The sequence below is a fragment of the Ambystoma mexicanum genome, chromosome 11, assembly GCF_040938575.1.
Source record: "Ambystoma mexicanum isolate Mex_15411 chromosome 11, UKY_AmexF1_1, whole genome shotgun sequence".
Taxonomy (NCBI): Eukaryota; Metazoa; Chordata; class Amphibia; order Caudata; family Ambystomatidae; genus Ambystoma; species Ambystoma mexicanum.
In genome coordinates this window covers 1,326,729,828-1,326,743,910 of record NC_090934.1, presented here as the reverse complement: position 1 = coordinate 1,326,743,910, position 14,083 = coordinate 1,326,729,828, and the positions used below count along the sequence as shown (strand labels likewise).

The window sequence follows — 14,083 nt, the reverse complement described above, 5'->3', positions numbered from 1 at the left end:
CGGCCTTTCCAACTGTGCATCATTTGTGCTGTTTTTGAGTGATTTCTGCTAAATTCGAATTTAGGTGCATGTACAGACTTGTTAATGATCTGTAAATCTGGGCATTTCAAGCGTATCCACCGATTTCTGTCTGCTTGGCCGCCTGGTGTGATTCTGTTGTTGCATAGTACCTCTGACCCTCTCCCCTGCTATCCTCTGACCTCCCCCCTCTTGTCTCTGCACCCAGGATTCTCCTTGTTTCCCCCATTTTTTCTAATTGATTCTCCATCTCCTATCCTCCCTCTCTTACAAAGTCTGGAAGGAAAAAACTAAAAAAGTCCCTCCTGAGATCCAACCCTGGTCTGCCCATCGCAGACATCTACATCAATGCTTCCTCCAGATAGACTATTACTGACATTCTTTTCGCTGTCCCCTCGTCTAACCTATGGGCCCCCATATGGTCTCTGTCCTCTCCCCTTTCTCCTCCTCACCCATTTCTGGTGACACCAGATGGGAAGTGCTCTTGGCTCTCTTTGCATCTTCCAAATGCACCATTAATGTCTATGATAATTGCACTGTCATGGCCCAGAACTCTCAGCCAACCTTCTCCTTCTTGACAGGTGTCTACCTTTTCTCTTCAGCTTTGTACCCTCTCCTTCCATCCCTCCTTCCCTTATACCCCCTTGCCCCTCCACCAGTGGTGGCACCCCACCTCTGCACCCCCTATCGCAAATCTTTTAAAGGGGGCAATCAGCTTCACTTAGCTACCCCCAATTATCGCTCTATTAAACATTCCTTTGACATCTGTTACCTCCTTGAAGACCTTTACCTTGACGTCCTTGCCCTCACTGAGACATGGATCAAGGCCAGCTCTGTCACTGCTTTTGACACTCTTCTTCCTGAGAACTACAAGATCCTGTCCAACCCCACACCCTCCTGGTCTAGTGGTGGAGTGGCTCTGATCTTCCCCGAGTGGGTTCCTACCTCCATCATCCCCACTCAAACCTACTCATTCTTTGAAAGTGTAGTCTGCAGGCTGTCTGTCTCTCCTACTTTCTCTGTTACTCTCACTACCATCTACAGACGCCCCCCGGACCTACCTCCCTCTTCCCCTCAGAATGGGCCAACCCCTCATCCTCTCTTCTTGCCTCCTCCTGCAAACTTATCTTCCTTGAGGACTTGAAGATCCATCTCGACTCCCCTGATGTGGCCACTGTTCTCTTCCGTGACATCTGCAACACTCTCTCCCTCACTATCCTTCCCTCTGGCCCAATCTACTCTGCCGGGCACACCTTGTATACTCTCATCTCAGCAGACATCCCTCTCACTAGCCGTCTCTTCTGGTCTGACCACTCTCTCCTTTCTTCCCTCCTTGACCTCCCCTGTCTCCAGACTCCTCCCCCTGCACTGCCAGTCTCCTCCTCCGTCATTCGAATGGTGAAATGTTTGTCAGTCGCTGCTTTTGCTTCCTCCTTCATACCTTTTCCACCCCTTCATTGGACTCTCCTTCTGACTCTGTTCTAACTAACCTTCATCTCTCTATCTCTACACCCTGGACATCCTTGCCACTGTCATGAGTATCCACATGAATCCTGCCTCCAAATGAACTCTTGGTATGACTCCGACTTAGCCGCTTTGAAATGAAAGTGCAAAACGGCAGAGCAGAAGTAGCAGACATCTAGCTCATCCCCCGAGAAACTGGCCTGTCGCCTACTCCAAAGACAATACCGTCTCTCCATCTGCTCCAAGGAGAGGGCTCATGTCCAAGCCTGCATCTCTGGAGCCACCTATAAAATGACTGGTCTTTAAAATCTGCAAGGACTTTGGCAATCCTGCCGCAGTCTCCTCCTCCCTCGAAGGCCCTATGCGCTGCACTGGCCGCCCACTTTTCCTCCAAAACTCTTGACATCCTTTCCTCTCTGTCATCTGCTCTCCCCCTCACCCCACCTTCTCTTTTGCACCAGATGAGATCTCTAGAGTTGTCTGCTCCATGAAAGTCGAGAAGGTGGGCAAACCTTGTTGAGTGGCGGCGTTGGAGATTGGTTGTGACCAAATGGTTTCTTGTTTCTAGGTTGTTGGAAATAACTAAGCAACTCTTGATTCGTTCTCATATGTGAGGGTTTATTGTTGTTACATTAGTAAAACAATCAGCACATCATGAGGTGCTGGATGCTTGTGAGAGGGGAGCCAACACATTTTTCGCCCGAAGTCTTTGTCAAGAATGTGCGTGGGTAGTGTGGTGAGGTGACATTGTGGATGCATATCGGCACAACAGTTCAATATCGTACATAATAGACATACAGTATTAGAAAGCACAAGGATAAAGTGGTGTGGGGGGGTGTCATGGTGGTGGCAATGTAAGTTAGTTTTTAAAAAAACAAAACATGAGCATTAGCATATCCAAGTTTCAAGTCATAGTAGTTTAGGCAGCGAAACAGTACCAAGGAGAAGGAGAAAATTGGAGGGGGGAAGCAAGATGAAGATTGGTTAGGTTGGAGAGGAGCTGGGTTAGCCAGACTCCTTGGGTCCCCTCTCTCAACAAATTGTGAGGCATAAAACCTTGGGATCATCTTTGACTCCTCTCTCTCTATCTTGCCATACATCACTGACCTTGCGAAGAAGTCCAAATTTCAGCTTCATCTCCTCAGGGGCATTCTACCTTTCCTCACCTTCCCCCAGAAGCTCAATGTCTCCAGAGCCCTGGTTCTCTCTAGCCTTGACTACTGCAATAGTCTCTTCCTCAGCCTGCCTCTTTCCTCTCTTAGTCCCCTCCAATTAATCCAGAATAGCACTGCAAGATTTACCCTTTGCCTCAAGCCCAGGGACTTAATCCCTCCAGGCCTAAAATCTCTCCACTGGCTCCCAATGACTGCAAGGATTACATTCAAGACCCTTTGCATCATCCACAAGGCTGTCTGGGGCCTGGGACCGCTCTACATCCAGCTTCCTCTCCCAAAATACCGCCCGGCCAGAGTCCTTCAGTCTTTCTGGCTCCAACTCTCTGCAGCTCAAACGTTTCTCCAAGCAGAGAGTGGAAGGTAGATCCCTTTCTTCGGCTGGCGCCTGCCTATGGAACAGCCTCCCTCCCCGTTCTGACTTGTACCAGATTTTCTTAAGTTCTGGAAACTTCTCAAGACCTTCCCTTTCTCCTCTTCCTTTCCCTTGTGCTAAACTCTGCATCTGCCACTACGACTGGGGTCTGGACCCTTCAGAGTCATACAGGGACTAGACCACCCCCCTCAATCCCCCTCCCCACCAGCATCCTTTGCCAGCACTTGTCTTCGGGCTCCCTGACTAAACCAACCTATTCCTCCCTGTCCATTGCACTCAACCCACCTCTTGCCCGACCAGCACTTGCCTGCCCCAACCACGAGGGTACCCCACTCCTGCATTTCTCCCTCTACCCCCAACTGCCTTGCACTTACCACCTTGTCATGCACTTGCACAGCACGATTGTCACAAGGCCAATATAACCAATCTTTGTTGTTGTATTTTTATAATTTCCCATGGCCCCCCACTCATATTGTCTTGTGGCGCCTAGAAACACTTGTGTATAGGCGCCATTCAAATAACTAATAAAATAATATAAAAAATAAATCAGGGACTTGACTCTATTTAATTTGGCAAGACATTTTTCTGCCCCAGCACAAACCCAGACATTGAATTTACTATGCAAACCCCTCTGCTTTAAGGCAGGGTCTGGTGGAATGGGGAGCAGTAGGGAATTTAATTTTTTTATGCAATCCTCCACTTTAGGGAATTTTGGAGTTGGCCACAATAAGGTAAGGGATACCCACTTATTTTAAATGATTATACCTTTAATCAGCGCTAGGAGAGAGATTGGAGGTTTTCGAACTCCCCCAAGCTCATCCCGCGTTCTTTCACGATATGGGAGTCAATTAAATGATTATTTAGTAAAAATACTAAAGATCTACTTGGTCTGCCCGCCCAATCAGTAAAAGTAAAGTATTAAATCAAACAGATCCCCACAAGACTTGGTTCTGTTGGCAAGTTTACTTACATTGAACAGCTCTGGGTTTTGTGCTCAGGAAAAGTCATCAAGGCTTCTGGATACCCGGGGGGAAACAGAGGGACTTTGGTTTAGACAGCCTTTCCAGGTTCAGACATGAGACCTCCAGAAGCCATTCCTTTATTTGTCTCTCCAGGTTACCTCCAGATTTTAGTCTTTCGAGTCTTATCCACCTCCCAGGCAATGTTGGTTCTCCAGTAGTATTTCCAACATTTCCCACTCAGATAATTTCAGACAGCTCTTTTCAAAGTTAATAGCCGGGTCATGGGTCTGCTTGTCTTATCTGAGCAGAGGAAAACAACTCCACCCACTCTCTCATGGCTCATTCTCTGGTACATGTCAATTGTTAGTCAGATCCTGGACCTCACCAGGAATCACATTTTAATTCTATGTATTTTTAAGAGTTCACCTCCATTGACTGGGTCTCATGTTTTCACAGTGGTCATCTGTTCACCTCATAAAACCTAAGTCTGCATAGGCTCCATTCCTTTCTTGGCTCTGTTAGCTTCAAAGAGATGTTTAGATGAAGAGGCAGTGCTTGACCTTTTAGCTTGCTGTGGAAAAATCACTGAGCTCAGCACAGCTCTTTGTTCAGTTCCTATGAACAGCCAATAAATTATGCTTTTACAGTCTGACTTTTCTTGCTCCAATGTCTTGATATACAATTCTTTTTTTCTTCCATCGTCGTTCTTGCATTTTCTTATTAAAACAGCTTTGACAAGCCACCAGTTTCCTTAATTTGTGCCTTTAAATTTACTTCTGGAAACTTGAGTTTCATTTCCCATGTGTTCCTTTCCTTCCAGGCTGCAGAATGTGTCCATTTCTAATTTTCCATGGCAGTTCTTGTTTTTTGAAACGTGCCTTTCATTTTTTTAAAATAATTTAGTGAAAGATGGGCCTCTGGTTTTGGGGCTCTGTCATTCAAATTCGTGTTTGTACTCTTTATTTCTCTGTAAACAGAATTTTGTTGTGTGACAGTTGAGAATTAAATGGTTATCCTTTTTTGTTTGAAAGTCACATCTTGCCTTACATATTTCTGCACATGTTGGGCCTAACATGTCCAGTGCAGCTCATCGGTCCTGGGTCTATATTCACCGCACAGATTCCCCTTTCTGCTCTTTTATCACGGTATCACTCTTGGGAAAGAGCCGGGAAGAGTGGGGTTTGGATTTGTTTTCCCTTTAGTCATCAGTTTTTCTTCATTCTTTTCGATTTAGAATAGCCCATTAGGGATTGTCTTGCTTTCCTTCTTCTGAGTTGCTGAGGTATGGAAGGGGCCTCTTGCCCCTTCCTTTCCTGGTTTCCTGGGCCCTTTCTGGACTCTTCTTTTTCCAGTCTCCATGCTGGAAGGAATTAAGTACATTTTCTAAAGAAAAAAGTAAAAAGAATGAAGCATTTTTGTTTAAACCTTATTTCCCCGGATAACATTTCAAAATAAGACAGTAAGTTTTCAATCACATGCAATATTCATTGAAAATCACGAATCGTACATTGGCATTTTAATTTAATTATTCACTGGATATATATTTTAGTTTCCATCTGGTGTTTTGATCTGACCTTCCATTCCTCAGATGGTTCCTCGGCTCTATCTTCAGTGGGTTCCTCAATCACTCTTTTTTTTTTTTTTAAACTCTGTTTATTGAATTTTTAACCACATAACATAGAGAAACGTACATGAATAAGACATGAATCAGCAGTGTACACGTTGAAGGCAATTATCCATAGCAACAGGGCCCATAGGGCCGAGGACCGCAAGACAACAATAGGACAAGGCAGGCAAACAATGCTAGCAGCGTTACCGGTGTACCCCCACCCGCGGGGCTCAATGAGCGTCTAGCCATTTACCCCATATTTTTTCGAATTTGCGGGGACAGCCCCTTGCATTATAGATCCGGCACTCTAAGGTTGCGCACCTGTCCAACTCATTACTCTAACGGTTCAGGCTCAATGGTTCGGCAGATCCCCAATTGGCCGCAATAAGTCTTTTGCCTGCCCCCAATGCACTCAATCACTCTTAAAACTAGTCCAAGATGACAGCTTTTTAACTAATTGATATGGACTCATTTCTCTTCCATCTGTTCTCCTTTTGGGTCGCAGATTTTATAAGCAACAGGTGATATTCTGTCCATATTTTGTCCACAATTGCAAAACAACCGCACCAAGACAGAAGAAATTTCCGTTCCTTGGTTTGGTTTCTCTGGAAATTGTACAGATAATCCTTGTCCCCCTCCTCATACCTCCTGTTTTAGCCAACTGGTCCGCCAGATCCTTCCCAGTCTTATCTGGACCTCCTATTTTGGAATGACCCTTCATCTTCTTCCAAAGATGGTTATTCCATTGGAGGTCACCAAGTCATCAATAGACTAGATCAGTTTTCCATGTTTTAATGTTAGCACAAAGCATACCTCTGTTCTTCCAGTTTATCAGGTGTTCCACAAACCCATTTTTGACATTTTGCGATCAGTGATGTTCACCAGCTCTTTGAGTTGGCGGAGCACTGTCGTGAGGATGGCTTGATATATGACCATCAACTCTGCCACCTGACTACTTCGGGGTCCTATTTTTGCAACTAGCAGAGGGTTTCAGGTGTGTCATTGACCCAGGCATTACCAATGCCAGCCACTAGCTCTTTTTCCCTGTTATTGCCAACATGGTAGGAGCACCCATCCACATAAACTGTGGGTATCCCCTGGCAAGTTTCTCATTCATAGGCCTTGTGTGGAGATGCTAGAGGATGCTAAGTACAACTCCATATTGTGTTTGGTTATGAGACCTTCGTCCTCCTGACAGTTTTCTTGAGCACAATCATACAAGTCCGCCAATCCTTGCGCTAGAGGACACTTCTTGTTTTGGCCATAGCTGACCTCCACAGGACAGCCTGGTCCAGACAAAATCCAGGAAGTAATTCTGGAATGACTTACCTTCCCCACCCGGATCCCGTCACTTTGTAAGTATTGCAAGGGTTGGTGAGGAGTCTCTACAATGGTGTGGTCCTCCTGGATAAACGGGCGGTAATTTTTCATTGCCTCTACCAGGAGTGCCTTTTTGCAGTTGTTGAATTTTCCTCCACAGAGGACGTTTTGCAGAGAGAGAACTTTGTTGACCACTCTGTCGTGCTTTTGGTACAATACCGCTGTTAGGCAGGTATCTGAAAACCATGTCTCCAAGTAGAACTCCATATTCCTAATGAGGTAAGCCAAACAAGGAGCTTGAGAAATGCTTCTTTTTAGTTGTTAAACTGCCTCGGATTGTTCCGGACCCCACTCCCACTTGACTCCAGATCTTAATAAATGAACCAAGTGTCGAGTGACCTCTGCATAGTCTTCTATAACCTTTCAACTATAATTAGTGAGTGCAAGAAGGCTTCTCAATTTTTTGCAGAGTAGTAGGTTTTTTTAATTTCATCAAGGCTTCCACTTTTTTCGCCTAGGAGTTGAGACCCTCAGGGGCTATTTCATGCCTGAGAAAGTTCACTCTGGTCTTATACCACTGTGCCTTTTGAAAGGACAGTTTTGCTCTGCCCTTCTTCAACTGGGTCAGAACATAGCAAAATATGTTCTTCCACTTTTGAGCTCTCGATAAATACATCATGCACATAGGCCAAGTTTCCCCTTTCGCCCAAGTCTGCCATGGCCTTATGAAGGAATATATTTAACTAAATTCCAGGGTTTATATATCCAAAGGGTGTTCGGGTCCACATGTATTGCTGCCCCGCAAAGGGAAAGGCAAGCTTGTACTGGTCTTCCTTACTCACGGTTATCGTCCAGTAACCGCTGATCAAATCAATGTTTTATACGCTTTTGACGTTTGGATCTGTGCCAGTCATTGATCGATGTAAGGAAGTGGCCAACCAGGCCCTGGTTCTCAGACCTTCTCCAGATGTCTTTCCAGCCAGACATTCCTCTCCCGTTGGGGGAAGGGCCTGCTTCTGGCACAGCAGGTGGTGATGGGGGTGGAGAGGCGGCCCTTAACCCCTGTCTCTGGACAACCTGGAAATCATCCAGGTAGCCAGGAGTCGGGCTACTTGAAAACAGTACAAAAGCAAATGGACCAGGTTCTGCTTCTGACCCAAGGAAAAAGGAGTGGACCCACTATCTTGCACGCTGGACCAGGTGTAGTCTTTCTTGGCGCACTTAGCCTGATCAGGGGTCCAGGTTGACACATGCTGGACATACCTAGTGGCCATTGGCGCATCCAGGAACTCAGACAAGTTTACTTTCTTTTCTACCAACCCAGTAGTGAAAAAACATCTGGTGGGGTTAACCAAACTGTACACGCCTGTCAGGCGCCTGCACCCAGTCTGGGATCTTAACGTTGTTCTTAGCACTCTTGCGCACAAACCATTCGAGTCCATGGCCACAGTGGACATCAAATTGGTCATGCTCAAGACAGCGCTACTAGTGGGGCTTACTTCAGCTCGCAGAGTAAGCGAGATTTCAGCGATGGTAGCTTACGTGCCCTACACTGTTTCATCGGGACACAGTCGGGACACAGGTCTCCCTCACTAGTTTCCGAGCGGGAAAGGAAAGAAAAGAAGGCCGGGTAACGGAAACCAAAATATTAAAAGTATTCACTAGAATGAAAACGAAACATGCGCTCAGCCAGCAAGTGAGAAACAGAGTAGCTAATTCCGTCTTATTTTATATTGTTGTTTGGGAAGCGAAGTGATCGCCTTACCCGCTCTGCAAGCATTAATGAAATAACTTAAACAAACAGAGCATTCAGTCAGATAACGTAGCGCGGACCTCAAAAAGCTACTTGCACCGTCAAAGTCAATTACAGTTTGTAAACAGGAAAATATTTAAGCACTAGAATATTTTGTTACCTTCAGGTATCTTTTAACTGAGATTACACTCTTATTGAAGATTGATTTAAAATATTTTTATAGTTCACTTAGCTTCTGAAATTGAAGTCTGCTTCAAAGATTCTTCCAGTCATTTGACATTCATGAAGAAAGTAGTTCTTGTTCTGGTACATTTTTTGACAGGGCCCAAGTGTATAGGCCTCAATTCCTGGACCCTACTTGATCCTGACGTACTCAGCTGGAACATAGACAATGAAAGGCAGTTGAGAATGTTTCCCAACTGACTTTGTGAATTCCGCAACCAATCAGATCAGTGATTGGCATCTCCATCTTGGACCGGGCAAGTGTCCGCACTCTAAACAAGGTAGTTAAGGTCCAACACCCATGAAAACAGGAATTAAATACCAAAATTCACCACCAATTAATTCTCCAGCCCAAACACACCACCCTGTATTAAATCAACATACACATAATTTGTAGAACCCTGGCACCCCCTTCGTCTGAAGACAGTTCTCAGAACCTCTTTGTGGGGAGGCTACCTCTATGATCTTTTTTTTTAAAAAAAAAGGTAGCAGGCGCCCCTCTGCAGAAAGAACATAGCATGATAACCTGTTCTGTGTTTTTTTCCCACTTTGAGAGTTCGCAGCCATCACTTTTTTCTCACTGTACCTTTCACAGATGGGAGATATACATTTGCATATCAGTCTTTGTCCCGCGCACATGGGCAGTCCAGCAACGAAATGCTATGGCAAGTCCCTTCTGAACAAGCATACCAACAGCAACCCCATACACGTGTTTCAGCCTTGTTGGGCCTCATCAGTGAGGTGGAGCTGTGCCCCTCTGAGCACAGTGAGCAGGGAGTCCACGTCTGGGTGACCCCAGGTAACTCAGGGTGACTGACACCAAGTTCATTGCAAAACATTTTCAGAAAAGGTAGCAAGTTCCACTCTCCGGAAAGAACATGGCATGGTAACCTGTTCTGTGGTTTTTCCCCACTTTGAGAGTTCACAGCCATCGCTTTTTGCTCACTGTACCTTTCACAGATGGGAGATATACATTTGCATATCAGTCTTTGTCCCGCCCACGTGGGCAGTTCAGCACCGAAAGGCTATGGCAATTCCCTTCTGAACAAGCGTACCAACAGCAACCCCATACACATGTTTCATCCTTGTTGGGCCTCATCAGTGAGGTGGAGCTGTGCCTCTCTGAGCATAATGAGCAGGGAGTCCACGTCTGTGTTCCCCCAGGTAACTCAGGGTGACCAACCCCAAGTTCCTTGTAAAACATTTTCAAAAAAGGTAGTAGGCGCCCCTCTCCAGAAAGAACACTCAAAGTGGGGAAAAAAAAAACACAGAACAGGTTATCATGCCATGTTCTTTCTGGATAAGGGCGCCTGCTACCTTTTTTGATAAATACCTCTATAATCTGGCTCGCATGATTGTGGTCTCTCGATCTGTGTCGGTCTACATACCTACCCTTTCGGTCTCTTGTTACCCATTTTTCTATCCTCCAGGGATTGCTGAAGGGCTTGGCATCTCCCCTCAACCCTGGTCCCGTCCTTAGGAACCTGCTGATTGTCAAGACCTTCCTTCAGTCATTCTCCCCCCAGCCCCCTGTCGTGGCATCAGAGCCAAGTGTTGAGGTATTCTGGGAAGCATGGTTAGGTTGAGGGTTCGACTGAGCCCTCAGCATGCACCCAGGTCTTCTGTAAATTGTATCTTTTTCTGCGTTGTAGAGAGGTCTCTGCTCATACCTCTGCTGCTCCCCAAAAGGGTAACTGTCCCTTCTAGTGAAGTAACTCGAGTATTGAACATTTCCATCATCATTTTCAGTTCTGATTCTCCCTTCTCCTTGGTTCAGGCATCGATTGTCCTGAAACTGGGAAGAAGGAGCAATATTGTTTTGGAAGTTAGGATTTTTAGGGTACCTGCTTGAAAAATGTAGGTTGGGAGGTGGCGTGATACTTCTTTCCTGAGTAAATTTAGAGGGAAATACTTATCCTGAGTTGACCTCCCCCAGACCCCCTTTTGCACCGGGGGAGTGTAAACATACCCTAGGATGTGCTTTGTATAGGGACGTCATTTCACCAAAATGCCAGGGGTAGCGTAAGTGACATGACACAACCCTTGACCTCTGATGACATCAGAGGAAGTGATGTAATGTGACCCAGCCCCAAGTGACATCACAAGAAGTGATGGCACATGACCTTTCACCCCTTGACAAAACAGAAAGTCCTCCCACATATTCCTCATCTTTAGATATCTTTGCTTCCAGCTTTAGCTGCCTATGAAAATAAATTCAGCAGTTGGTGCTGTGCATCGATGCAGTCAACTCAATGTCCCTCACGGGCTTCCATCTCGGGATTGACGTCATTGTCGGTATATATAGCACGCACAGCGCCCTTTGGCTTCAGTTCTGTTTTTATGTCCTCCTATTGTAGAAATAGCAGCATCAGTGAGTCCCAGACAGTAACAGACTCATTGTCGGTATATATAGCACGCACAGCGCCCTTTGGCTTCAGTTCTGTTTTTATGTCCTCCTATTGTAGAAATAGCAGCATCAGTGAGTCCCAGACAGTACCAGACTCTGAAAGAGCTAATGCCTGGAAATTCTACTGCAGGGTAGTCTGGGAGGGGCGATGAGGAATACGTGGGAGGAACATCCAGTTGAAAGAACGTTGCCAGGGTTAACTAACTTGTTCTTCGAATGGATTGTGTTCTCCAACGTATTCCTCATCTGTAGATAGACTCCCAAAGCAATGTTAAGTCTTGGAGGAGGGAGTAAGAATTATCAAATTTAAGATTTGTCATGGACTGAATGTAGAACAGTTTTCCCAAATCCTCATTCCTGGCCTGAGGATGAGTCCAGACAGTAATGCTTTGTAAAAATATGAATGGTGGACCAAGTAGCTGCTGCATAAATGTCCCTTATAAGCACCCCTTTTTGCAGAGCAGAAAATGTCACCATGCCCCTTGTGGAATTAGCTCTCGGGCCTTCAAGGGGATCTTTTACAGCCAGTCTGTAGCATTCTGCAATGGAAAGAATTATCCATCTGGACACTGTTTGTTTTGTAACTGGCAGTCCATGTCTGTGTCGAATGTAACCTTAGAAAAGTACTTTGCCATCCTTGAAACGTAAAAGCTCAGAGCCCTTCTGGGATCAAGCCTATGCAGCCTTTCCTCTTCCTTGCCAGGATAATGGGACAGATAGAAAGTTGGTAGTACAATTTTCTGGGATACGTGAAAATCCGATACAATCTGTGGCAAAAAAGAATGTTTAACCTTAAGGACAACCTTGTAGATAATAGTAAAAGGAGGTTTACTAGAGAAAACTTGCAACTCTCTCACCATGCGGGCTGACGTCAAAGCTACTTTTTTAAATGTTAGAAGTCTCAGTGGACATGAATGTAGAGGCTCAAAAGGGGCACATAAGACATTTTTAGAGAAGATTCAGGTCCCAAATAGGCACTTAAAATGGTATAGGAGGGAACGTGTTAGTGAGCCCTTTAAGAAATGTTATGATTAGTGGCAGCTTAAATATGATAACTCCTCTGATGCATGCTTGAAGATTGAAAGCACAGCTAAATAGCCTTTAATAGTTTCAATCTCGAGTCCAGATTTGCTAAATGCAACATAAACATAACACCATAGGTGTACTGCACTGAAAAGGGTCCACATAATTTTCCCTACACCAGCTGCAGAATTTATTCCAATGGCAGTGGTACAAGGATGTTGTTTCTGGCTACTGGCCGAAAGCAAGATCTCCATAACATCATGTGGGAGGTCCCAGTCCTTATATCTGAACCTCTCAGAAACCATGAGGGAAGGTTAATTGTGTTCACCTCTGGATGGTGAACCTGACCCTTTTCTTGTGAGCGAAGGTCCTCTCTTTGCGGATGACGCATTGGAGGGCAGATGGACATGTCTAGAAGGTCCAGGTACCATGTCCTCCTGGCCCAATTCGGAGCAATTAGGACCATGGATTTCCCAAACATTCCCAACCTCCTGATCATGTGATGAATGACGAGGACTAGAGGAAATGCGTACAGGAGTGGAAACTCCCAGTCCACTATGAACGCGTCTCCTAGAGCTCCTCTTGGGGGAAATTCCCTGCAGCAGAACAGTTCGCACTTCCGGTTGACACTGGTCGTGAACAGATCCACTTGAGGGATTCCCCAAATGGTTAAGATCTCTGGAGGGACTTCCTGAGCTGGTTCCCTCTCGTGGGAGACTATGCCATGCCTGCTCAGAGCGTTTGTCGCTGTGTTCTCCTTTCCGGCTAGGTGACTCGCTGATAGGGAGATTCCTACTTGAATTGCCCAGGACCAGAGCTGCATCACCTCTCTGCACAGTGGTAGTGAACCTACGCCTCCTCTTTTCTTGAGGTAGTACATGACCACAGTGTTTTCCATCATTATCAGGACATTCTTTCCATATACAGAGGGTAGAAAAGCTTTCAGTGCTTGTCTGATTGGCCTCAGCTATAAAAGGTTGATGTGTAGTTTGGACGCCAATGGAGACCAACGACTGTTGACTGTCAGATCGTTGGTGTGGGCTCCCCACCCGGTGAGTAAGGGGTCAATCACTACTGTTATCTCCGGCCATGACTGCCAAAATAATTCTCCCTTCAGAATGTTGTCCTCGCAGGCCCACCACAGAAGATTCTGCACAACTCTGCTTGAAAGCTGAAAAAGGTCTGACATATCGCCTGAGAATTTACACCACTTAGTCCTGAGGGCCGGCATCTTGAAAAATGCAGGATACCATGAGGCCGAGCAATCTTAAAAAGTCAAAGGCTGGAAGACGCTGGGCACTTTCGAATTTAGAGACCATATACAGAATGTGTTGAGCCCTCACCTCGGGTGGCAAGTCTTTTCCCAAGGATGCATCCAGGACTGCTCCGATGAACTGGAGTTTTTGAGATGGTATCTTGTGGGACTTCATGAAATTGAGGGAGAAGCCCAGTCTGTGGAGAAAGTGGCAGGTTATGCTGAGATGTTCCAGAGCCTGTTCGGGAGAGCGAGCCCTGATCAGCTAATCATCCAAGTAGTGGTAGACATGAATCTTGCCTCTCCTGAGACTCGCTGCCATCACTGCCATCAACTTGGTGAAAACCCTCAGGGCAGAGGTCAGCTCGATTGGCAGACCTCAAAACTGATAATGAGAACCGCCAATGATGAACCTCAGGTACTTTCTGTGCTTGTTATGAATTGGTACATGAAAGTAAGCATACTCAAGGTCCAATGACACCATCCAATCCTGAAGCTCGAG

The 14,083-nt window shown here is 45.8% G+C and overlaps 1 protein-coding gene and 1 long non-coding RNA gene across 4 annotated transcripts in view; one reads left to right on the top strand and one right to left on the bottom strand.

Annotated features, from left to right (window-relative positions):
• Nucleotides 1–5,369, bottom strand: part of LOC138504386 (uncharacterized) — a 150,775-nt gene extending 145,406 nt beyond the window's left edge. Inside the window, exon 1 of the long non-coding RNA XR_011279833.1 lies at nt 4,001–5,369. This is a non-coding gene — a long non-coding RNA (uncharacterized lncRNA). The remainder of the gene's footprint in view (nt 1–4,000) is intronic.
• Nucleotides 1–14,083, top strand: part of MYO5C (myosin VC) — a 1,282,854-nt gene that overhangs the window by 836,886 nt on the left and 431,885 nt on the right. The window lies entirely within an intron of this gene.